Source organism: Alligator sinensis, unplaced genomic scaffold (assembly GCF_000455745.1).
Source record: "Alligator sinensis unplaced genomic scaffold, ASM45574v1 scaffold895_3, whole genome shotgun sequence".
NCBI classification, from domain to species: Eukaryota; Metazoa; Chordata; order Crocodylia; family Alligatoridae; genus Alligator; species Alligator sinensis.
In genome coordinates this window covers 1,124,512-1,152,030 of record NW_005842210.1, presented here as the reverse complement: position 1 = coordinate 1,152,030, position 27,519 = coordinate 1,124,512, and positions in this window count along the sequence as shown.

The window sequence follows — 27,519 nt, the reverse complement described above, 5'->3', positions numbered from 1 at the left end:
CTAGATGGTCTGTTCAGGTCCCTCCTGACCCTAGCTACTATGAAACTATGAAACTATCTCTATATACACTACACAAACACAAACCATTACAAAAATATTTCTTGTAATAAAATTAAAATATGTTATAGTAGGTGTTTGACTTTTAGTATATGATTTGGTTTTTTTTCTGGTTCCAAGATGGAACCGTCCCCTCTCAAGAGCAGGGGCAAGAGGAACAACTTCCAGTGGCAAAGGTTAGGGGTTTGGGACAGGACTTCTAGTACCAAGATGGTGACCAGGGGGCGGGTCACCCATCAAGGGGTGTGGTTACCTTCGCGGCCCTTGACAGCTCACTAAAACCCATTAAGTGTCCCTCCAGCCAAAATAATTGCCCACCCCTGGTGTAAGGTGTAACAAGGCCCTTACAGAGGAATCATTTTGCCAGTGCTACAGATCCCAAACACAAAAGCCTGAAACCCTGAAATGCATACAGTTGAGAACATACCAGAAAAAATTTATACAAATATAGCTGAATCAAGCACAATCAATGAGAGGGAATGGATTTTGCCAGTGGATGTGCAAGGAACAACAGTTACAATTAAACTGGACAGTGGAGCTCACATTACTATTTTACAAGAGCATGAATATAGAAAGTTAAAATTCAGGCCAAATTTGAGTCCAACAAGCTTAAAAAACTTGGTATTTTGGAACAAATATACCCAGGAGGTGGCAAAGCATTGCTAGCATACAATACAAAAATAGCATATACAAACTCCCATTCATTGGGGTACCCAGGGAGGTGACACCAATTTTGAGTCTGGAGGCTTGTGAAAAACCAAATCTAGCTAAGTGAGCACTTGCAGTACAAGGACACACAACATTCAGGCCTCTTGATGATCCTTTTGACTGTCACAGCCCAACTCCAGATGATCTTCTTAGGAAGAAACCAGTGGCGATCCTATGGGAAGAAATGTACCTATGGAACAAACCAAATACCATCATGCAGAAAGAGGAAATTGGCCTTAGTGGTCTGTAGCTAATGAACTTTGTGCTATGTGCAGAAGCACAGCTGCCAAAATGCAAGTCTATCAAGACTTGGAGGAAAGTCTTACCACCAGAAGACAAATCCAAAACTGGACTTCCAGAACTTCATCGGTAAGTGAAACTTTGACAGACTCACAGAGAGTTTTTAAAAGAGGTGTAGATAAGGGAGAACAGGAAAGTGAGTGGTAAAGACTCATTCCAGAGTGACATGCTAGCAACCTCTCCTCTGTAGATGGTTGGCAGAGCTGTCCTTTGGAGGGTGGGGTGAATCGGTGTGACTGCCCTGAGCCCCACACTTTGGGGGGCCCTGTGGACAGTACCGTACAGGCCCCAAAGGTGCCACCACTGCATGTAGCCACTGCATGCTGCCGGCTTTGTGCTCCAGCTGGTCGCCTACCTCCCCCCAGCCCCCACACAGGCCCGCACAGGCTGATATGCCCTGGGCCCCCCACACCCCTGGGGTCAGCTCTGATGGCTGGTAATTGATTTTTGTAGCTTTTTTAAGAAGGAAGGTGCAGTGATAGAAGTTATAATGTATAGATCAGCGGTAGGCAATTATTTTGGCCAGAGGGCCACTAAGGGAGGTTTGGTGAGCTGTTATGGGTTGGTCAGCACCTCCCTCCCATCCAGCAGGGGAGTGGATTGCGGCTCTTCCCCAAGCCCCGGCCCCTCACTGCGATCCTGGGGTCTCCATGGAGACTAGCCAGGACTTGTGTGGACAGGGTGCATTGCTGGGTGGATGGGATGAAGTTGTAGGCAGGCAGGGAGCAGTGTCCAGGACTGGGACAGGTAGGCAGGGCTAGGGCCAGCATTGCAGAGCCGTGAACGTGCAGGGCTGGGGCCCAGGGCAGAGCTGCAATTTGCTCCCTGCATGCCCCTGCCCATGGAACCGGTGCCTGTCACAGGGATGTGCGGAGAGTGGATTGTGGCTCTGTCCTGGGCCCCAGGCACATGCTGTCACCACCCCACGATCCCGATCCCAATCCCTGGTCCTGCCCACCCATTCCACTCCCAGACGCTGCTCTCTGATGGCCCATGGCCCCATCCCATCTGCCCAGCTGCATCCCCTGCCCACAAGGGTCTCAGCTGGTCTCCACAGAGACCCCCAGCCACCAGCTCCATCCAGTGCCTCCAGTGGTGGGTGCGGGGCGGACAGGTTGTGATGTTTGGGCAGCAAGGCTGGACCTGGCAGCAGTAGCCAGAAGGAGCCACTGCCTTAGGGGCTGCCAGGAAATAGTCAGGCCACTGTGCTGCCCCAGCCCTGCAGGCATTGTGTACTGCTCCACAAATTAAATTTGTTGTTCTTCTCATTCGCGTATGCCTGTATTTATTGAACCCTGTGATCACTATATGACCTGTGGCTTTGCTGGCATACCAAGTGACCATCCCCAACCTCTCAGTTCCCAGTTCCTGCTAGGCAGAGATACATGTGCTTAATGTTTTTACCTACAATAGCTAAAATAGGAGGCTATAAAAGAGTAAAACCTACTGAGCGCGGGACTTGGTACAGCTATATTCCATATAGCTCCTTAATATCCATAAGTCAGCAGGTGTAAGTCCACGTGCCCTGTGGAAACTGTTGGAGCTATACCAATGTGTAGCAGCTGAGAAATGCTGTTATATAAAGAATTTATTAGGAAATTCTGTGTGTGTGTGTGTGTTCATGAGAAAGAGAGAAGCTGCATAATATTAATTTAATACTGAAAAAAAATTAGTGTCCAAAGCTAGTGGCTTTCAGCACAAATTTATACTACACTACTAGGGAAATGCATGTGACTAAGAAATCCTTTACTATACAAATATTTTTCTTTACTGCTTGAACTTCCATCTGTTGGTTCTGTGATATTATTGATAATGAATTAAATTCCATTCATTGATAATGAATTAAAGAGAGAATGCCACTCCCTGCATAAAATGAGGACACTAATCTTCAAATTATTGTACATATCCCACACCGTGACAGTTTTATGTGTTGCAACATAAAAGGGAAAGTCCATTTAATTTACTTTAATGTTGCTAATAGAAGAGAAAATGAGATTTTTTTAGTTAACTACCAGGTTCTTGACATTTCTGACCAAACACAGGATAGTATTTCACTTTCACAGAGGTATTTTCAGATGTTAGCATTTGCTCATGTCTAATCAAGCAAGAAGTTAACCTTGAATACCAAACACAAAATCTATAAACCAGAAGCTAGAACTAACTTGGTTCCCTGAAGGTCAGAGACGTTAAAGAGACTAGAGTGATATCATGTGAAAATAAAACTTTTTTTTCCTCCCACTGCATTATTGCAGGCATAAAGCCATATGTCTTTGATAAATGATTTTCAGTTTGTTTTTTAACCCTGTCCCAGGAGCTACTTCAAATAAGATCTTTGAGTCAAATCCTGACATCTGAATAGTCTGGTTAGAGGGATGTCCCTGGTTAGAAGGCGGATGGGAGACAGAAGTTTGTCTTTATAAAGGAGTATAGCAGAGGCTATGCTCCCCACACTGGTGGAGGCATTGTGCTTAAGCAGCACCTCCTGTTGGAGCTACAGTCAAGCTTATGCTCTACAGTCGGGGTTTTGCCTGAGGAAGAACTTCAGGACTGGGCCTCCTGAGATTCACAGGACAGCATTTACATTTACATTTCAGACACTCATGATTTTTTTAGCTGAACTGACATCTCATTTAGAAGCCAAATATTTACAGTTCCTCTCTAGAAGGCCATTATACTCCCTATTGATCCTGCACTTATTTCAATCCACAGTTGATTTTTTTTTTAACCAACTCATTCTTTTTACCCAAAGATGGCCTATTATACTGGATATAAATACAATCTTACTCTTTGGCTGGCTGAGTACTGACAGAATTGGCATGTGAAAAAAGACCAATGATCCATCTGCCCCAATGTCCTAACTTTGTCCTTGTTCAACACCCAGAACTTTAGCAAACAATATAATCTCCGTTGGGAATGAATTTACTTTAATAGTGCAATTCTAGCATGGGAGGGGGAAAGGGGTGGCCAGCATCTCTTCCTTACCATAGCTGGTGATCAGTTTAATATCTTTAAGGATAATGTTTTGGGCCCATGTCATTTCATTTTGGCAATTTTAGGTGCAGATGCTGTTTTTATTCATGTGTCCAGAAAGATCTTTTTTTTTTCCTCTTGAAACTTACTGAGCTTTTAACCTAAATTTCATCTTGCAGAAAGTTCCATTACTGAGTTAAAAATAAACCTTTAGAGCTCTTATAAACCGGTTATCTTTCCATTTCATATGAAAAATATGAAATTAGAGCCAAGATTAATTAGAAGTAAGACAGTGAGAATTCTGGGCATTGGCAAGGATTAGTAATTATTATATGAATTCCACAGCACCGTCCAGATGTGAGACCGACCTTTTAGTTTGCAGGCTAGATGGTCTGTCCTTTCATGTCAGTAAAATTCCCTATTCCCGGTGGCCCCCATCAACTACCTCTGCTCCATGACTTGGGAAGAAAGGCCAGGATAAGATTTGGCTGAAGAATTTTTAATGTTTCTTTTTTATTCCAGTTATCTTCATTTTTTCAATTTTGACTAACATGTTTAGTGACTATTTAGAAACATGTTTAATTAGTAGTACATTATTTTTCTGGAACAGTCTACTCTCTTTTTTTTTACTGGGAAATGGCAAATATTTTTATTTTGTTGTGAGGGGAAATGATCATAATTTTGGAAGAAATTTCTCAAGAGAAGGTTTTTATTAATTTGTCATTAAAAAATGACATTTTTTTAACAAGATCTAGTCATAACATGTCCTGGCCTGATGACATACTACTTAGGAGAGGTGTGCAAGCAACTGGAAGAAAAACTGCTCCTTCCAAGTGTGCAGGTTAGTACATGCTTTCCACCAAAAGCTCAAATAACAGTGTTTTTAGTATTCAAATCTTCATTAGCAACCTGACAAGACTATGTCCTTGCTCAAAGGTCACTCGGGGGATGGAATTTTTCTCTTGGAGTTCAAAGAGGCCTGGATCAGCTCTTCAGCCCATACAAATACTAGAGAAAGCCTCTATAGGCTGGGAATAAAAGGAATTACAGAATACTGAGATGTGTTGAATGCATTTGATTCTTCTTCACAAGAGTGTGACAGTATCTCAGAGAAAATGTGCTCTGCAACAATCTGTATTAAGTCTGGCCATTTGCCTTTAATACCTATCTTTTGACATAGAGAGATAGCCTCGCTCGTATTCATGAGAATACCATAATGGATTATTATAGTCATTCATCTAACCATCCAATGGTCAATACCAAATACCAGATATTTCAGCTGCTTCAAGATACTCGCTGTATACTTTGGGCCTCATCACTGACCTCACTAACTACTCAGAAATGTCTCTTCTCATACAAGAGCCATCATGCTTCCTTACCTTTGGAGTTCAGGGCTGTCTTCTGATGAAATTTTCCTGCCACACTTTCTACTTCTGGAAACTGGGAGGTGTTCAGTCCCATTGTTACAGCCCCAAGTCCATCGTCGAGAAGTTGATAGACTCTTAATTGTTTTATAGGAGTCTGGGGCTCCAGCCTCATGCCACCTCAATAATAATAGGTCAAGTCCAATGTCAATGTGAGTATACGATGTTTCACCATGCAATAATAATAAAATATAACTGAGCCCCCTTGGGGGAATCAGGACTCATAGCAGAGATGATATTTTTTATTAGACCAACAAGATTTTTGCACAAACACCCTTCATCAGGCATTGAAGAAAAGATTGTAAATGTTCTCCTGGGTAGAAATGAAAGTTCATATTTCATAGGATTCCACAGAGGAGTCAATACATGGAAAACTCCTCTGGGCAATCAGTTCATAGCTGGTATGGACCCTCCCACCTCCTGTGAGGATCTGTGATGAGACAAATTACCTTGAAACAAAGGCAGGAGCAGGATCTCAGGTGGTCACAGTTGCTTCCTGCTTGGGAAAATATGAAGATAGCAGTTCTTGTTGGTAGTTTGATAAGCAACCTTATACCTAAAGTCTTGTTGAAGTTATAAGGGATCTAAAGTGCCTGGTGCATTCAATATTGCTTCTGCCCAGCTATTGCACTTCCCAAGTCTTCTTCAGTTCAGGTCCTGGAGGGCTCTGATGCCATTCGAGTCACCGCACCATTGACTAAGTCCACCACCTCTTGGAGTCTTCTCCCAGTTTCAGCTGCCTGATATTGGACACACACTTTTTAGCCTCCAAGGTGCACTTACCACTGACTGCACTAGGCCCTCCTACCCATGTGCTAAGTGCTCATTTATCATAGCACTGCTTACCTATCCATCGAATGCCTTTAGGAGATAAAGTGCCAATATGTAACAGGTAAAGTTCTTAAGGAAAAGGAAAAATGCCTGTGCCAGCAGCTCATCAAACTAAACTCAAAGTGAACACCACTTGGGCTCCTTATCTCTATCGAGCCCTTAATGCTCTGATCGCCTGTAAACACAGAATCCATCCCACTCTGAGTTGGTCACTCCCAGCCTTCCTGCAGCAGCCTCCTGGCTTCCCTCCTCCCGCAGGTCACCTGCCTGGGTCTCCTGTTTTGCTGAAATCCAACACCCTTTGTCTGTGTTATCCACCGTGTGTCAGCATCTGTGTGCTCTCTGCTCTCTTTCTCTCTCCCTTTCTTGGGCTTCCATTCTCTCCTCCTTGTATCCTCTGTGCCTGTCCGTGTGCAGGCCAGCTGCTTCCTAAAAAGGGGGCAGGACATCATCGCACACTCCTCCTGGTAAAGTGCAGGCGGGTCTGAGCATACCTGTGATCTCTGATGTTGTGGCAAACTTGTTCCCCATCCCCTCTGTTCTTCTTTTCCCTCACACTTGTTAATTAGCAAATACGGAATAACCGTCCCGAGAGAAATGTTTTTCTTAAATACTTATTAATTAGGGATTGCCATATGTCCCATAGTAGGAAGGTTTAGATTACCTGTGTCCCAGCCTATTTGATCTAACTTCCATATAAAACAAAACCTTTTTTCCAAATCTGACTAAACTCTTGTGCTCAGTATCTGGTGGCAATGAGGTTTGTGGCTTAATTATATATTTATACATTATGAAATAAAAGACCTTCATTTTCACGTTCTTTCTCTTGGTTAAGAATGTTTCTATCTGGTCCAAACATGCATGAATTTTGCAAAATGTTCTCTGGGGGTGACCTTTTCTGAAAACGTATGCCAATCCCTTTTACCTGCTGCCTTTCAACTCTTACTCTTGTGTCCATTAGAAGTTAGAGACAATGTTGGAATCTAGACAGGTACTGCCTGCCATTTTTAAGACTTAAAATGGTATCTTTGGGCAGACTATATTAATACGTTAATCTGTCAAGCCTTGACTTCCCAAAATCTAGATAAATCTCTTCCCCCATTTATGTAGATAATAAAAAAGCAGGTGGGAATAATTTAGATAGATAACAGTAGAACTGAGAAAAAAATGTTTAATTGGACTGTCAGAGATACTTTGTATTCTTTACCAAGTGGGATGAAGGATTCCACATGGTTTGCACATAAACAAATTTAAACTGGGCAACAGATTGTTATTTCAATATTGAAAAAAAATCTGCCAATTTGGGAGAGAAATGCTCTGGTAATTTTTATTAAAATCAGCCTACAACCAATCCATCAGGGCTAGAGGCCTTTCTTGATTGCATTTTTAGAATACCCAGCTAAATTTCTTCCAAAGGTGTGAGCTCAAGTATGATTTTTACAGTCACTTATGGAAAGTCAACACTCTTGAGAAGTTTCACGACCTCAGGTGCACCAGAGGTAAGGAGTTGTGTCATGTGATGTGTTTAAGGGATCTCTTAGGAACCCCTGGTCAAAATTCTGTCACCAAACTAATGGAAAGCAAGATAATATTCCTGCCTCGGATTGCTGCCAAATCATCTCTCCCAGAAGTGACTTCTTGGTTCTTATAATATACATTTGAAGGGGTTGTTGTTTTCCTCTCTGTAAGTACATGGTCCCCTTATTTGGTACCCAAGGGTTATCACAAGCAAACTTGATTGATTGATTGATCGATTGATTTACTGTCAGTAAATCATTACTGGCAGGCAGTAACCAGTGAAAGAAGTTAGTAATATTGATTGTGGCGCTAATATCTGAGAGCCTCCCCTCATGTTGGAAAATGAAGCTGCTAAGTGATTTGGCAATCAGAGAATTAGGCAGAATAGGAATTTGTCACAGTAGGCCTGATCCCAAAGACCTCTGACATCAATGGAAAGATTCCAGTAGACTTCAGCAGACTTTGGATCTGATCCAGTGTTAGAAGATCTCTTGACAGATAGAGCTGACTTAATAAAAAGAGAATACACACACAAAACCTACTACTCAAAGGAGATCAAAGAGGACGGGATCAAGTGGTATAAAATCAGAGTCCATCCTCAAGGCTATATGGGTGCCACTTCACTAGAAATATCCTGCCATAATGACCCACAGTGCCTGAAAAGTTGGAAGGACGAGCCTATTGTTCTGCTTTTCTAATTTTTATTCTTGAATATCAAACTCACTTTCAAAGACATTGATTCTATTCCCCTATCCCATATTCTCTATTTTCTTTCTGTTGCATGTATTTGGGAATATAAATTTCTGAATCCTCTGATTTTTCTCTTTTGCTTTTATCAAGTTTTTCCTCAGAGTCTTGATTTCTTTCTGCTATGACAAGATGAACTACAGTTCTGGATGCACAAGGATTAGCACTGCCAGCTAAATAGGTTCACAACACATCAGTGCCTCAGCAAAGAGCTGTGCAATGAGCTTTCTGATGGTACAAAGCTGTTTGCATGCTTTTTTATACAAATGAGGGAAATAACCATATTTAGAACTGTTCAGACAAGAAACCTGGAACTGTGGAAAAGCAACATCACAAGCAGGCAGAACAATAGTAGCAATAATATTGGCCTAAAATCTGAAAACAGGAGACTTAGAAACCTAGGAATATAGAACTGGAAGGAATCACCCAAATCTTTAACTCCAGTCCTGTGATTTCAGGCAATGTAATAAGCTTTGTTCACAAGAAATGTAGTCATAGTTATTTTCAACTATGTAGAGCAAGTTACTTCAAAGCTTCTGAAGCAAGACCGTGGTGGTTGTAGTGTCACTGTGACCCCAGGACATCATGGAAATTTGTTGTTAGTAGCTCTACTGAATTTTGACTAAGTTTCTGCTGTGCTTGTAATCAATATGCTCCAGGCTTATCTGCTTTTGTACCTTCTATACCAGGGTCAGCAACATTTTTGGGCAGAGTGCCAAATACCCACAACCTTAACTTGAAAGATGTTGGTGCGCCCATGGTAGATGATGAGGGAGGCGAGACAGGCGCTATCCTTGTTATGGCAACACAGCCCTGGCCTCTTCCCTGAGGCATGTGCCAAGCAAAATGCCTTTGTGTGCCATACTGGTACGCATGGGGGTTGCCTAGCCTACTCCTGCTCTATACATACTGATTACAACCTGTGGCATATCACATAAAGGACTAAAAATATAACTTGCTCAAGGTCACATTTGTTTTAAACAAAATAAATCTGATACAGAATGGACATTTATTATCTGAACTTTCTTCCTCATTCTGGACATTAAAAGAAATCCTAATTTTTATAGAGTTTTCCCCCAAAACTCCTGCAATCATTATTGATTTTCTTGTCTGCAGTTGTTTAAACATCAATATTTTTCTAACCTACAGCTTCATGGAAATGCAGCTCAGCAGAAGTTATTTTTATCTACGCGCTTTAAATAATTTATTTTATATTTGCATTGCATGCAAGATAGGATGGAAGGTGGGGAGGGCGTAGCCAAACTAGCTTAACTTCTTCCTTCTTGAATGTCCCAAATATGAGACTTAGATCAGTTTAAATGAAACATAGCAATATAGGCTTTTCTTCACTTCTTTGTTTGATCTGGATGGCATAGAACCAGAATTTTAAAAGTTTAGCACCCAAAGCTGGGACGACATTTTCAGAAGAATACTAGTATTTTGGATACTTTTAAAAAAAATCTGAGCAACCAGATGGAAGGGAGGTTGGAGGCAGGATGGAGTCTAAAGGAGGTTGTTTGAAGCTCATTCTACAAAAGGCAAGAGCTGTAATGTTTGATAGGCAGAAGTTTCTAAAAGGGTGATTCCTGCTCCTATAATCAGTGGTGTCTCTACAAAGCCTTTTGCAAGGGAATTTGTTATAGGTTGTTGTTATAGGTTCTTCCCTAAAAACTGCGTTATACAAAAAAAGCATCTAGAGTTAGGTAGGTGAGTGGAGAGCTCTGTTACTTTTTTCCTATGTATAGCTAAAATAGCTAAAAATATCAAATGTAAAGAATTAAATACATTAAGGACCTACGTTCATGAAAGTGTAGGCATTTATTTATATCAGGGCTGTCCAAAGTGCAACTCAGAAGTTGGACAGCCCTGATTTATAACTTGCAAAGTGAAAAGCAAAAACACCAAGTTTTTCAAATGATGCTAACTAAGAATAAAACAAAGAAACCCACAAAGCCTAGTTTATCCTCAAACACTACCAATAACTCTGTGCCAGGTCCTAAAGACACATTTAAACTGTAGTTGGCACCAAGTGGAAGCTAGTTGCATCAATAGGAATCCCTGACTGAGGACATCATGCCCCTGGTCCCTATCCCCATACACCTGTTGCCTGAGCTTCAGCTCTGAAGACAGCATAGCAATAGCAACTGCCAATTGTAGTAACAACAATGGAGGAAGAGGCTCTTCCTCCCTGACATGCTATGTAGCCTAAAGTGATCTTGTATTATTTTTCCAGGGGAGCTTCCTCTAATGGAAACATTATTACTTTACTTGCTGTATAATTCAAAAGCTGTTTAATAGAGAGCTAATCCAATATCACAGCTTCTGAACATAACAGCTGAGCTTCAGCCTTGCTCTACACTTAAAAGGTCTATTGAAATAACTATGCCAATTATGAGTATAAAAACTGTAGGGAGATAAGTATAGCATGCACAAGCTCTACTATGCAATATTTTATAGCATATAGAACATACATAGTGTATACATATAGTGCATAGCATAGGCAGTTATACCACCTAAAAAGTGTTTTTGCTATTATTCTTTTAGCATAAGGTTGGCTTGCAGCCAGCTCCATCTTCAGTGGGAACAGATGCTTTACCAGCCATACCATTGCATCTTTGGAGGACCTCAGGTTGTTTTTTGTTCTTCAGAACGTTATGTATCCCCTGACACGAAGCCAGAGGCAAAGAGAAAGCCAGTGCAAAGAGAAAGCTCTCAGCATCTCAGTTCCCACGGTGGCTTCTTTTGTACTGAGTGATGACAAGATGGAACCTTACAGGTCCAGCAGGAGATTGGGATCTCGGGACAGATGATCATTACTCATCACCAACATCTGTTCTCCCTGAAAGAAACAATGAAACCATTGTAAAACAATGCCTGGTCCTACAATGGCATCTGCAATGCCTTGTGTTTCACTTTATTACATGTTTTTGTAAGAGCTATAAAAAAGTCAACCTAGATTAAACTGTTTGGGTCAGAGGATTCTTTGCCTAAAAGCTTGCATAAAAGAGAATCAGTTCTTGATGGAACCCTTGGATCCAACAGCAATACAAGTGATAATGGACACTTTTTCCTCTTGCCATCTTACTCTGTGGTATACATAGACTTAAAACCCAAATGATACAGAAACGGAAGGAATCCCAATTCCTCTCGACACCACTAACACTATTAATTCAGAATAACCTTGACAAAATTCCCCAAACATGGATGTTATAGGAAGGGCAAAAACTAGTGAGATAAAAGAAATGCTTTTTGCTCATATCTGCCTTTGCCTGTCCTGATACTGCATATGCAGCATTGGGCAGACAGTCATAGATATGACAAATCTCAACTACAAAGCAGCCAGAAAACTGTTCATAACAAGAGAAACCTCATCTTGCTGAAGGAGCAAGTCCAGATTAATCGGCTTGCTTATCACTTGCATGAGTTCAACTTCTTAAGACTATGCCAAGCTGCTGTACAGGAAACAAGCAACCTCTTGGGCTGTGTCAGATTATCACCCTTTGGAGATGACCCACTTCTGTCTTACCAGTGGTGCAGCTCCACTGGGTACAGAATACCATTGCGGGGGCATGAGAGTAGGAGCACAGAGGAGTCTCTACTGGGAGTGTAGACGAGGACCTAGGAAAGGCATTTTAGCTGTTATGTATATCAGATGTAAGCAGACTTAAACAACATGGGTGTGTGACCTGCCAACAGCAGCACATTGCTGTGTGGAACTGTGCCAATGGTAGTATTATATGGCGAGATTTATTAAAAGAAAAAAAAACCCAAATCAAACAAAATGTTCATGTATTCAGGGATTCTACTGCAGAAAAGGAACATACCAAGAAAGCGCCTATGCGCCTATGCGTAACTGGTAAGATTCAGAGACTATCCGGTACCACCAAGATAGCCCCTATTCTACTGCTTTCTTATTTTCTCATTATCTCATGTCTCATTGTGTCTGCACACACTCTGCACACACAAGGTGGGAGACATGCTGCCATTATGCTACTCTCAAAAATGTGCTGCTGTCACACATCTCCAAGTACAGTAGTTGTAAATGACGGAACATTGAATGGGGATGTTTCTAGTATGATTCCACAGGAATAAGTGCTAAACTCTTATTGACAAGCTACACAAGTTAACGTTTTCAGCAATGATCTGGAAATAAATATAATCTCCTGGCTGCTAAAATTTGCAGTTAATGCAAAGATTGGTAGAGTGGTAAATAACAGTGAGGACATATAGAGCAAAAGAGACCATTTGGTTAGCTGTTCCATCCAAACAAAATGCATTTTAATACAACCAAGGGAGAATAATACATTCAAGAATAAGGAATGAGGGCCAGACTGACAGAACCCATCTTCCCATAAGTAGTGACTGAAAAATACTTACAAATCATAGCAGACAAAAAACCAAACATGAGTTTCCAGTATGAAGCTGGGACTGAAATGGCTATTGGGATCCTGGGGTATATAAAAAGATGAGTAGCGTGTGGGAGTGAAGTGATTTTACCTTTGCATATGGCACTTGTCGATCCATACCAGAATACTGCGTGAGCCTCTTATGTCTATATTTTTTAAAGATGCTGAAAAATTGGAAGGGTGCATAAAAACCAGAGAAAGCAGTTGAGAAAAATGCTGTACATTAGGACTTTAGAGAGTGGTCTGTTTAGCCTACTAAAAAGAAGGCTATTTAATTAGCATAGAAGTACCTTCAGAGGGAGAAAAAACAGGGTGGTAAAAGGCTCTTTTATCTAACAAAGAAAGGCACAGCAAGAACTGGTAGCTGAATCAGAGAAAATCAAATTGGAAATTAGGTACTCAGGGTAAAAGGGTGAGGGTTCTAACTATAGGAACAAACTAACAAGGTAAGTGATGGATTCTCTATCTCTTCAAACCAACCCTAGGGACCTTCCTGGAAGGCATAACATATGTCATTAGGCTCAGAACAGAGGTAAGTGGATGAAACTTCACAACCTGTGTAATGCAGGAAGTCAGACTAGATTGTCTAATGCCTGTCTGTTCCCCCTCCAAACTTAAATTCAACAAAGCCACAAAGGGATAAAGCTAAAAGCAGGAGACAAGAGCTGGTAGTGGTATTAGGAGTGCAGGTTGTAGCCGTGTTGGTCTAAGGACGTGGGCAGACAAGGTTCTTTGGGTAAATCCTATATCTTTTATTAGATCAAATAGTTGGTAGTGATATTAGGCATATAAGGGCACTGGCATTTTAGTTAGTAGGCAGACAATGTTATTTCTCCAAAAATCTTCTTCGAAGGACAGCTGAAACTACATCATGGCCCACTCCAGTGATTCACATTCACTCCTGGTGGTAATTCAAGGCCCTGGTTTTGACTGACTATTCTTAAAGGTTGGAGCCAGCTATATTAGGGAATATTTCCTATTCATGACCCACAGAGACAGCGAGGCTCTTGTGACACAATGCAACTATCAGTGCCTTCAGAGGAACAGGTGTTTTCAGCTGAGTCTTATGGGCTGGAAAATAACCTACCAGAGGCAATTTGCGCTCATGAGATGCTTTAGATCAGCAGTTCCCAAACAGCGGTACAGGTACCAGCAATGGTACGCAGGCAACCTGTCAGTGGTATGCATTAACAGACTTATTATAATTACTTTATATGACAAAAATTTGCTAGTGGTACTTAAGGTTTAACTGAAAAATTTGCTGGTGGTACTTAAGGTTGTATCATTTTAAGTTGGTGGTGCGCAATCTGTCCGTTTGGGAACTGCTGCTTTAGATGAATACTGCAAGATTCAGCTTTTTATGAAAGCAACCCTATCTGTGATTAATCAAGATGAACCAACACCGAGACTGTGAAGAGTGAAAGTGCAGACATCTCTGTGCAAATCTGAATCACTGTAGAGACCTTGGGTTAATGCAGGAATAGGTATCCTTGAGCGTTCTGGAATCCACTTAAATCCATTCAGCTAATATAATATGCCCATTCTTCCAGCTCAATGGGAGCCTGTCATTGAAGATCAGCTATTGACTTGGGATTTTACACTAGGAAAACTTCAGAGAGTATTCCAAAGACTCTGTGAAACTAAAGTTGGTCGAAGTCAGCATTGGATTCCCCAAATGTGCACAAGAAACTTGCAGTCTTAGCAGTAGCAAGCTTTGGCCAGGAGATGGCAGTGAAACTGCATGCTCCCAAAATCTTTAATTGAAAACTGATGCTTCCTGCCAACCAGACTTCAAAGGTGGCCAGAAAAACTCCCCAAGTTCAAGGGTGGAAAATCTTTTAAAACAAACCTATGAAATTATGCTTGAAATGGAATAACCACCTCAAAATGCTATGAACTGATGTATTAATCAAACATCCATCACTACATTTTTTTCAAGCTCTGAAAATCAGTGCTGCTGTCTTACTTTAGCTAGATTATCCCATTTACTGCAATACGTAAATACTGAAATAGCTAGGCTTTTTTTTAGCATGCACTGTCCCAGCAGCTCATACTTGTAGGTGTGAGGATATATATTGAGAGCAACTGCAGTCCAAAAGATGGCCTGTGATAGAGCCCCAATCAATTTTAGAAACGAAGCAGCAGGTCCAGTGGACTTGGTTGAATGTACGAAATGTCTGCCTAATCTGGGGGAAGGAGAAGGGTGTCTTATGTTGTCTGTGCTGAAACCTTGAGACACTTCCTAATTATTTTTCAGCAATATTTCTAAGCAAGGAGAACCAGGTAATACTTCCTTCAGAGCCCATCACTGCAACTTGGGTGACCAGTAAGGCTGCAGATGAGCAAAGCTGAGCCACTTCCAATACCTTTCAGCTCCTGGGAGGAGGAAGCTTGCAGAGCAGTGCTGAGAATCAGATGGACAGTCTGAGCCTTCCTAAGATAGTTAAAAAGGCTACCTCTATGCTTCATATAATCCCCCCTCCAACCAACCAGTGAGAAACATCTAGCTAGGAATTTCCTTCTGAAGTTTCACCACACCAACCTCCATGGGACCATAGGGAAACAGCATTACCAGAAGATTAATATCTCTATACTACACGCACAGATTCGCTGGGCAGAGGCACTGTGGGAAATATATCCTGTGTTCCTTTCTCACATGAACTGAAAAAACATGGAAAGGGAAGGGAATATTGCTGAAGGGAAAGGTGGTCCTTAGCTGGCACACGCAACAGGTGCAGACTGAAATGCCTGTAGCCTCTCCAGTGGCTCCCCTCTCTTTACTGCATCATACAGAAATCTCCCATCTTCACGGTCTATCCCCACCCTAACTGGCATCCTTCAACCTCTCACAGGTCATCAGTGCTATATTCCATTTCCCCTCACTGGGTTTTCAAACAAGCACTTGCATCCTTTCGCCCATGATGCCTCTCAAGCTCATGAGGCATTTACTATCAACATCTGCAGGTTATCCTTAAAATCCTTCATTGCAGGGATGCTTCATCACTCTAGGCTGTTGCTGTGCTAAGATCACAGACAAGCATTCTGGTTATTTTGCTGTTTCCTTGTGCTTCCCCATCATGCTCTTATTGCAAACTCATTGGAACAGGAACTGTCCTTCTCTTTTGTGCTTCATCAAGCACAGGGGGGTTCCATTTCCTCAGCAGGGCTCCTATTAGCTCTGGTAGTCTAAATTTGTAATAAAAATCCTGTTGTCCAATCCTCATTAAGTGCTGTATTCAGTCGTTTATAACTCTGCCAAACCTAAAGTGCCCAGGCTGAGATTTTCCATGCCAGGTGGTTGTTTCAGACATTTTTTTATTTTATTTTATTTTTTTGCAAAAGTTTCAGGAAAAGTGCTTTAGCTGTTTCCAAGAAAAAGATTAGGGGAAACAGAGAGTTTTGCCAATGTTAATGAATTGATTATACAAATTCTTTTTGGAAACCCTAGCTCCTTCATGCTTTGGATTAGAGACTTGAAAATTGGCAGATGGTGACTGCCTTGATGCCAAGGATATGCCTTTTGCATACACATTTGCCCAAATTTGGCCAAGTTATCGGGCCTTGAAAACATCTCAGTTCTTATACGGTTACTAGAAACATGCTGGAGCTTGGCAGCTGAATTCTCCAAAGATTGTATCTGCTCTACAAATGTCCCACCCTCCCACAGCTCTGCCATACCAATTAGATGCATTATCCCCATAGCAAGGCTCCATTCTAGGGCTGTAGAGGCTTGGTTGGATTTTGCCTACAGTTTCTGCTCCAGGCAGAAGCAGGCTTAGCACAAGAGCTCCACTCTCATGATCCCTCATGTAACTCAGGCAGCATGAAGCAAAAACCACTTTATTTGAATTACAGAGAAAAATTGAGAGCCATACTGTGGACAGGAATAGGCTGGGGCAGGGAGCTTGGGTAGCAGGTACAGCTCGGGAGGATGACTGAGAACTGGTAAGGGGAAGAAGATCAGAGCTAGGAGGAAAGCAGGATCTGGGATAAGATGAGAAAACCCCCCCTGTACAACTGACTAGATTAGGGAGAAGTTAAGTAGGCAAAAGCACTAGCGCTGGCTAAATGAGCACGGGGAGCACATGGGGAGAACCTGGGATTTCATAGCCTGTTTTCTGGGCAAGGAGTCTGAGTTAGAGGTGGGGAACTGGAAACTGAGACTGGAAAAATGCACACAAAATACAATGATAAAAGAACATTGAAGTTGTAAGGTCAGATACTCAGAAATGAGGAAACATTGGAATTAGAGCTGGGAAGGCAACCTTAATTTGGTCTCTTTATGGGTATGAAATGTGATGGCTATCAATGCAGAAAACATACATACAGCTTTCAGTCAAGATGTACACAAATGGTCTCCAGAAAGCTCTGGAATTCATATATTAAATAATTTCATCAACAGCTGAAATTTATCCCATTGCACAGAAGTTATATAAAGATATATGATAGCAGCACATGCATTTTAAGATGCTAAACAAAGATATAATAGCTAATTGAAACACATGCTTTTGCATAAGCAGAGCATCATCTCCTGTTTATGACATTAAGGCAATCAAACTTACTTTTGTAAAGAAGACCATAAAATCATTAAATGGCTGAAGTTATCAAGATATTATTTTATACCTATTCAAATGACATCATGCCAGACCAATGCTTAAAAGTATTCCACTGACGTTCTACAAGTATTTATTGTAGTACTGCTATTCCTCAGAAGCCTCCCATTCACATAGAGGTCAGACACAATCCTACTTAGTTTGTAAAAGAAGATCACAGCCCAGGGTGCTGACAAGTAACCCTTTTTTTGTATTTTGGTAAAACAAACATCTTACCTCGTGGGCAGGAATATGCTATTTCTTCAGTTTCTCTTCAAAGAAAGCCAACCTCCACGGATGACAAGGACTTCATCATCCAGCCAAATCAATGTATAATCCCCTACAAAGCCAAATCTTTCATTTTTAAGGATGGTCACTGACAAAGTAAAATCAGTTCACCTCTGCAAAATTTTGGATGCCTCGATTTTTTTTCTGCCTCATTAATCGTAGAATAGGAGATGGTGGGAGCATCTACACATTCGTAATTATGGCGCATTATGTTTAGTACCTGTAATGACAGGTACTACCTTAATGTGCCATAATCAGCGCTACTACACATTAGCGCCAGCACGCTTTTTTGGTGATCTTAATGTGCAGTAGACTAATCCTACTGCACATCAGCACATTTGCATGGGTTTTTCCTACCACACTAATGCGCAGTAGAATTAGTCTACTGCACTCTAAATGTCTCATGTAGATGCGCCCACTATGGAGTAGGATCTGCACTGATGTCCTTTGTTTAGCAGTAGATGAAGATAAAATGTCTTTTCTGATAGACCTTCAGGAACCTCTGAGCAGGAGATTATTTTGTCTTGTTTGTGGATATTAGCCAGAGTGGATGGAGCTTCTCTTTAGTGGCTGCACTGCTGAGAGAAGCGCAGGGGCAGATGTGGGGAGTTGCTGTACCTTAGGGAAGTCTCAGGTATCTGAATTTTCCATGCTACATCTATATATCTCCTAGCAATTTATCCTTGCTGAAGATGTGTGTAGGGCCACCTGGACAGTTAGCAAGAAGACCTGAGGTGCAGTGCATCTAGCATGATGGTAATATCCTTGTCTGCATTCCCAAGACGGCTGTCCTAGGTTGATCTTACAGCCTGGCTTAAACTCATGACAAGCAAAATGGGATTTTCATGGTGAACCGGGGAAAACAAGTAGAAGAGTTGGCAGAATTTAAGTTGCCACCCCTCACTGAGGGAGTACGGCTGCCACTTGCAAAACCGAACCAGCTCAGGATGTAATGCTCTTGATCTGTGCACCTACCAGATGTTGTGACTGAGAACATTTTTTCTACAGCTGACAATGAAATTATAACCTGCTTCATATGCAGGCCTTGCTGCAGTTATCAGTGCCACAATTACCTCTAAATTAGATCACTGTAATCTGTCTTATGTAGATCTCTGATGAGGTCCATAAATAAGTTAATACAAAATGCTACAGCCAATTAAGGGTAGCTGTACATTGGCCCATTAATAAATGCAAAGCACAAGCTCCAGCAGCAGGGTCCGTGCCAATATTTTCTGTTGTACCTAGTCTTTTTTTTGTTTCCATCTCCCATTGATCCTTCCATGCCTTCCCTCTTTATAGACCATCTCCCCAGCCTTTCTGTTCAAACCATAAGAATTACGAACCTTCCCTTCTTCCTCTGTAGCAAGCAGGCTGACATTTGTATTTCGTGACATTCTTTCCCAGCATGCCTCACAGCATCTTACACTCACGTGATCTTTTGGAGACCTTAATTCTCAGAATGCCAGTTTTACAGGGTCTTAATTTAGAGCAGGGATGTGCTGACCCAGTCCTGCCCTGAAAGGGACAGCACAATTTGTGATAATTAGAAATGTTCATCTATAAATTAAATGCCAGTGAGTCTGGCAAGGAAAATACAGAACCACTCAGAGTCTACTGCTTCTGCTTGTGAAGTGGAGACTTCCTGAAAGGAAATGATCTTTGTGGTCTTTTCCATGAGGGAAGCAGATATAGAAGTCTGGGGTATGATAGTGGTAGGGATATGGGCAGGGGGTTCATACAAAAATAGTATCAAAGCCTTTTTGATCAATGCAGAGCAGCAGGCCACAACCTGTCAAGTGCTTTCCTGGAATTGTGATGGCTATTGCGCCATATCTTTAGTATACTGTTTTAATACTTTTTAAATTATATCCCTGTGCCAAATTCCTTGTGGCCTCACTGCAAAGCCCTTTTATTCAAGACTGATAACAAGTACGTAGGTGCTGTTTTATATCTGAGTGTTAGAAGGTCATAAAGAAGCAACAGCAACTACTACATAATCACCAGCACCTGACCAGAATATTGTGACTACTTCTTTCAGATGTGGACCTTGTTACCATGATCCATGTTGTTGTTACCAAAGACAACATATACTCAGGTCTTGCACTGCTCTCTAGCTGATGCAAATTGTTGTTAGTGGAGGCATAGCAGTTGGTGCAAGCTGAGGATTTTCCCCTAAAGTCAATGCAGGGCATGTCTGCACATTTACTTTGCAGTAGACTAATTAGCTGCGCAGTAAATGTTACACATCTACATGTGTGCCTTTGTTAGGCTGGAGTAAATTGACTAGCTCTGCAGTGGGATAATACTTGTAAATGTAAGTCCTGCTGTGGAGTTTTTTTTACTCTGCAGCAGCGCATATATAGATGCTTCCCCAGCTGGCTGAAGCATAAGCGTGCTTCAATGCGGGGGATGCCTGCCAGCTAGCACTGGACTGAAGCACTCTTATGCCCCAGTCAGGCCCCCCCCCACCCCGCATGTTGAGCCAGGGGGAGCAGCTCCAGGCCCAGGGCTGGGTTAATGCATAGGCAAACTAGGCACATGCCTAGAACCCTAGGTGAAGAAGGGGCCCAGTTGTGCTTATGTTATATATTATAATTATTGAGTGAAAAAAAAGTGATATCAAATTTCATCTTCAGCTGGGGACCCATGAGTTTGTAGGGCCCACTAAAGGGTTAATCCAGCCCTGGCTGGGCCCCCTGGCAGCCAGCTGGGCACGTGTGAAGACACAGCTCCTAACATGTAAGGTGTTCCAGAGGTATCTTCTTAATTACTGTAGATGTCAAAATAAAAAAAAAAATCAAAATTAAAGCATATTCAAGCAGAGAATGAAGGCCCAATGTCTGTGCACTTTTTGAGTGGCATACATAATCTTAAGAAACCAGAATTCTTGGTTTCATAAAATGAGACTCATAAAATACAAAATGTAAAGCAGTTACAAATGATACAAGGACTATGGTTGCATAGTATAAATCAAACCCCAACGGACAGCTTCAGTCCATGGAAAATAGAGCATGTGTGAAGCCAAAGCTCTTTATTTTTCTGTAGAGGGTACAGACCTATTTGTTATGCAATTTAGACCTAGGAATTGCAGAGGGTGGTTTTGGGGCTGGTTTTGAGGCTGGTTTTGACTTCTTTGAAATGGATTTGGAGAAGCTTTTGGTATATAGGCCTAAACAGAATTCAGATTGCTTGCTTCAAGATTTCATTTTTTCAAATGGCTCAAAAAAGAGTTCAGAAATTAAATCCTTTGGGGCTACTGATGTTAGAAGAAAGGCTATAATAAAAAAAATTATAAAAACTGAAAAAAAATACCAGGAATTAACCACTGGAAAATATGATCCACATACTTCGTAATGGGAATGAACAACATTCTCTCACTGGGGTTGTAGAGAGGCAGCAGCAAGGCGCCAGACTACCATGCGTAGACCCTGAGATGGTGCAGAGTCACTTGGAAGAACTGGATGCCTTTAAGTCGGCAGACCCGGATGAGCTCCATCCGAGGGTGCTGAAGGCACTGGCCGACATCATTGCAGAGCCACTGGCGGGAATATTTGAAAGCTCGTGGCGCACAGGCCAAGTCCCGGAGGACTGGAAAAGGGCCAACGTGGTCCCCATTTTCAAAAAGGGGAGGAAAGAGGACCCGGGCAACTATAGGCCAGTCAGTCTCACCTCCATCCTTGGCAAAGTCTTTGAAAAAATTATCAAGGCTCACATTTGTGAGAGCCCGGCAGGACAAATTATGATGTGGGGAAACCAGCACGGGTTCGTGGCAGGCAGATCGTGCCTGACCAATCTAGTTTCTTTTTATGACCAGGTTATGAAACGCCTGGACACAGGAGGAGGGGTGGATGTCGTATACTTAGACTTCAGGAAGGCCTTCGATACGGTATCCCACCCCATACTGGTGAACAAGTTAAGAGGCTGTGACTTGGATGACTACACAGTCCGGTGGGTGGCGAATTGGCTGGAGGGTCGCACCCAGAGAGTCGTGGTGGATGGGTCGGTTTCGACCTGGAAGGGTGTGGGAAGTGGGGTCCCGCAGGGTTCGGTCCTTGGACCGATACTCTTTAATGTCTTCATCAGTGACTTGGACGAGGGAGTGAAATGTACTCTGTCCAAGTTTGCAGATGACACAAAGCTATGGGGAGATGTGGACAAGCCGGAGGGCAGGGAACAGCTGCAAGCAGACCTGGACAGGTTGGACAAGTGGGCAGAAAACAACAGAATGCAGTTCAACAAGGAGAAATGCAAAGTGCTGCACCTAGGGAGGAAAAATGTCCAGCACACCTACAGCCTAGGGAATGACCTGCTGGGTGGCACGGAAGTGGAAAGGGATCTTGGAGTCCTAGTGGACTCCAAGATGAACATGAGTCGGCAGTGTGACGAAGCCATCAAAAAAGCCAATGGCACTTTATCGTGCATCAGCAGATGCATGACGAATAGGTCCAAGGAGGTGATACTTCCCCTCTATCGGGCGCTGGTCAGACCGCAGTTGGAGTACTGCGTGCAATTCTGGGCGCCGCACTTCAAGAGGGATGCGGATAACCTGGAGAGGGTCCAGAGAAGGGCCACTCGTATGGTTAAGGGCCTACAGACCAAGCCCTACGAGGAGAGACTAGAGAAACTGGATCTATTCAGCCTCCGCAAGAGAAGGTTGAGAGGCGACCTTGTGGCTGCCTATAAGTTCATCACGGGGGCACAGAAGGGAATTGGTGAGTATTTATTCACCAAGGCGCCCCCGGGGGTTACAAGAAATAATGGCCACAAGCTAGCAGAGAGCAGATTTAGATTGGACATTAGGAAGAACTTCTTCACAGTTCGAGTGGCCAAGGTCTGGAACGGGCTCCCAAGGGAGGTGGTGCTCTCCCCTACCCTGGGAGTCTTCAAGAGGAGGTTAGATGAGTATCTAGCTGGAGTCATCTAGACCCAGCACTATTTCCTGCTTATGCAGGGGGTCGGACTCGATGATCTATTGAGGTCCCTTCCGACCCTAACATCTATGAATCTATGAACAGAACAGAAAACTAATGAACCATTGGCTAAGACTGAAAATCTGGGATATACTTTTTAATATAGAAGTGGCTTACTCTTTCAGGAATAAATTGAATGCTGTTAATGGTGAGGTCCTCAAGTGCACATTTCTAGTTTTTAAAGTCACTAGGCAAACATATGTTTGTTTTGACTCAAACCATGAATAAATTTGGCTCAGATATTTAAAATTCAATTATGCTATCTGCAATATTTCAAATGCTAAAATATACCCCCCCCCCCAAAAGGAAATACCTTCTCCTAACTCCTTTCAAGTGGGTATTAGTGCTGGGAACAACCAAAGAACACTATCATCTTGATAATCTCTTGGTTAGCCTGATGGTTTCACTTCACTTTTGACTCCCACTAAAACAATGGTACATTGGGAAGAAACACAGGCATTTTTTTCTCCCCAGCAAAAAAATATACTTGATGCTCATTAAATCTAAAAGGGTTGCCAATGCACCCGCATAAACTAGAATATGTGTTGCGTTTTTGACAGAACTTTTGAAATGCTTAAAATGATATGGAAATTACAAAATTGTTATTTGTATTTGTTATTTGGAACTCCAAGGAAAAGATAGTAGGACAAATTCTTTATTACACTGTTTGCAGCTTTCTTGTTCCATAGCAGCTTAACTTAACGCAGAAATTCAGCCATTCCACACAACCAAAAACGCCTGCACACCATGGGTATGTGCTGGTGGGACAGAAGAATGGGGACAGAAGCTTTATCCCTTTTCTGTGTCCTTCATTTCTGTGTTCTTGAAGCTGGACTTAATTAAAGTCTGTAGTAACATTTGAGCATGTCCATAAAGGAAATGGAACAGGAGAGAATGCACAGAAGCAAGTAGAGATATGCAGTATTGCCAACTCTCATGATTTTTGGCATTGTTCTTAAAGTCTGTGCTTTAGGAATGTGAAAGACTTAGCTCTTTCTTTACAGAACTCTCTCTCTCTCTTTATATATATATATATATATAAATGTTAAAAATAGCATTATATATAAAGAAAGAGCTAAGTTTTTCACATTCCCAAAGTGTAGACTTTAAGAACAACACCAAAAATCATGAGAGTTGGCAATACTGGATATGGAAGAGAGTGTAACCTGAACACTGAAAAGCATCTGATAGGATCATGTGGGGAGAAGCCCAGCTCCCTTGAAGAGTCACTCCATTCTGGGAGGCAGCTCTTCTGCAAATCACATAAAACATCTCTTTATATCCCGTTGCTTTCACTGGAGATGCAAATCTCCCCCTTAATGTTAGGCATGTGCCACATCTAAGGGTTAGTTAAGATACTTTTGTAATAATAAATATGTCCTACTTAGCACTTTACTATACCCTCCTATCACCATTCTGGGTCCTAGGAGTTATCCTATGCCATTACATGTCTGTTTCTAAAGATAAAGAAATATTAAGGAAATTGGAAGGGAAGGGGCTGTCTCTTTTCCTCACATTGCTAGTTTGATTACCAGGAGCATAACCTAGGGGAAGGGAGGAGCACAAAAATAGTCACAGCCACTGCAACCATCTGTGCTGCTGCTCCTGCCCCTGCCCCATGTCCCAACACTGCCCAGGGTGTGGAGCTGTCCTGTTATGTCTCTGTTAACTGCTTGTTATTATTAATTCAATGTCTATACTATTGTTATGTTACTGGGTTTGCCCCTGCAGATTGATTTTAGGTAATATATATATTAGATAATATATATTTCTAATATACATAGGACCCCAAAAGACTAAAGAGCAACCATTCCAATACTGAAAGACTCTCAGGAAAATCTTTATTAGATAACACAGAGCATTAAGTTAAAACTTCCATATGGTTATAGAAAAATAAAAAATGACTAATCATGACTGCACTACATCACCTTAAAAAAGCAGCATTAGTCATTCAGTTCAAGCAGTGATAAGCGTGGTCTCTGACAGAATGCCAGGGTGTGCCTCCAATTAAAGACCCCAATTTAAAAATAACACCGCTTCTTTTATTATTCTGTTCTTATGACTTCAGCTACTTGGCAAATAATATTAAACCTGCTGATACATGTTATCTTACCAACATCCTAATGAATTTTCAGAGCACTGCAAAACAACCCCCAACCTTATACCCAAACTGCTTTAGGGTTAATATAATTTGCAGCTACTCCTTAAATGAAAATGTCTTATGTCTAAGGCTCCATATCAGTTTTTTTTCTTGTTTCTCAAGGACTCTCATATCAGCACAGTCTTGGAATTTTCTGCCTTGTTTTGCACACTTAATTTTCTTCACATGGTGCTGCCTCATTAGTAACACTTTTGTCTTTACCCTCTATTTACATTTTGAGGCCTAGCATAATGCTTTATTTAACTCAGATCCTTAGCTTCACTAACATTTCTATTCTACAAGCAATTAATTAATTTGCTTTTAACAACTTTATTGGAAAACACCCAATCTTCCCATTAAAGAACCACAATAGTCCCCTTTGGGTTTATTCATTAATAAAATTGCTTCCATATGGAATCTTATTTAGCCTTCCAGTCACTGTTTCTATGTCAACTGTTCACAAAGCAGTAATTAATGCTATTTCTATAAGCCAATATTGGTTCAATTTGCGTCTCTGTGCTTCTGTAGTTACATACAACTAAATTTCAATGTAAGAAAGAAGCCTCCAACCCATTACATTGTCTGCTGTATCCTTAAGGTTTGAGTAGGCAAACAACAAAAATAAATGTACCAGTTCTGGGAGCCTGTAATCCCAAATATTCTCCCACGTCTACCACTTCCTTCCAGTTTTTTGTCATTTTTGGACAAAAGCAGATCATGTGGGTTGTCTCATCATTTGACCTTCCACATATTCCTTGATAGTAATTTTCCTCTGACCCACATCCAAACACATGGGTTGGTGTCGAGTTAGTTTTAGGTAAAATTTGAAAATTCCATAATCTTAATTTCACTTTCTTTCAAATCCAGCCAATAAAGACTGAAATTCCTCACCACTGCTTGTCATTACACTTGAATGGTCTATTTATTCTTCACCTTTTCCAGAGATCTAACAGGAAAACTAGATAAGGCAGCTACAACAAGAAATAACAGGCATTTGATTTGATTCAGTGAGACAATGTAATGCAGAGACTGACCCTGCAAGGTGCTGATTGGCTCCTGTCCTGAAGTCAGAACAAGTTGTACTCAAATCTCATGAGTTAGTTGGATTAGGCTCACAGGATTAGGATTCTTTGTGAGGAATAAAGGGCTGCTCTAGAGACTCAGGGCACTGGTACACCATGTACATGTGACAAAAATGTCACTTTGTGTGGTTTAATGGCACCATGCTGTACACGTGAAAAAGTTTTGGGGGTATTAAATGAGTTTGCATCATTGCAAACTAAACTATATCCCAATGTAGTTCAGTTTGCAATGTTGCAAATTGCAATGATGCAGCTGTCAGCTCAGCCCTAGCCACAGGAGAGGTGGGCAGGCTCCACTGGAAAAAAAAGGTTTGGTCCCCTTGTTGCTTCTGCTTTCATCAGGCTTTTCTGGCCAGCAGGATGCTTGGGGCTGCCTGGAAGCATGGCAGGAGGGTAGCTGGGTTTGCTGGCAGCCAGAGAAGGTGGTGGGGACAGTGCATGGGGTGCTGGCCAAGTGTTGCCCCAGCTTGGAGGCACCCAATCCAGCACTTCCCCAAGCCCGCCTAGGCTTCCAACCTTCTCTGGCTGCCAGCACATCCAGCCATCCTCCTGCTGCCTTCCTGTGCTGCCCCGAGGGCCAGCTGGGTGTGCTGGCAGCTGGAGAAGGCAACAGGGACAGTACCCAGGGTGCTGGAAGCCTGTGCAGGCTTGGAGAAGTGTTGGATTGGATGTTTCCAAGCTGGGGTAGCACCCTGCCAGCTAGCAGCCCACCTGGGTGGCCCTGTGCCCTATGCATAGTCCCCGTCACCTTCTCTGGCCACCAGCAAAACCAGCCACCTTCTCGCTCTGCCTCAGGGGCAAGCCCCTGCCCTGCTCAGGGCTGCCCTAGGCATCCTGCTACTGCAGGAGCCTGCTGAAGGCAGAAGCAGCCAGGAAGCTGATCCTTTTTTTTTTCCTTTTTTTGGTGGAGCCTGCCTTCCTCTCCTGCAGCGGGGGATGAGGTGCCAGTGGGCCAAGTGGCCCCTGAGCTGTGGGGAGCCCTGGTCATTCCCTCCATGGCAGCAGCACCCCCTGTCTCTGCCCAGGCAGGCTGCTAGTAAGCCAGGTGCTGCCCCAGCTTGGGGTTGGGGAAGAATTGGATTGGGCTGGGTGCTGCCTCCAAGCTGGGGCAGCACCTGGCCCACTAGCAGCCTGCTCCGGCAGCCACTGCGGAGGGAAGGACCAGGGCCCCCCACAGTTCAGGGGCCGCTTGGCCCACTGGCAACTCACCTCCTGGCTACAGGCAGGCTCCAGCTCCCACAAAAAAAAAAGAAGAAAAGAAGCAGGCCCCTCACTATAACATGATGGAAAAATTGAAATGGTTGAGTCCTCAGAATTTTATTCTATGCCCTGCCATTTCAATTTAGGGGACATAGAATATAACCTTGAGGACTAACCCCCTGTCATGTGTACAAGCGGTCTCAGTCAAAACTTATCTGGATTTTCATAGATTCATAGATGTTTGGGTCAGAAGGGATTTAGCAGATCATCGAGTCCTACTCCCTGC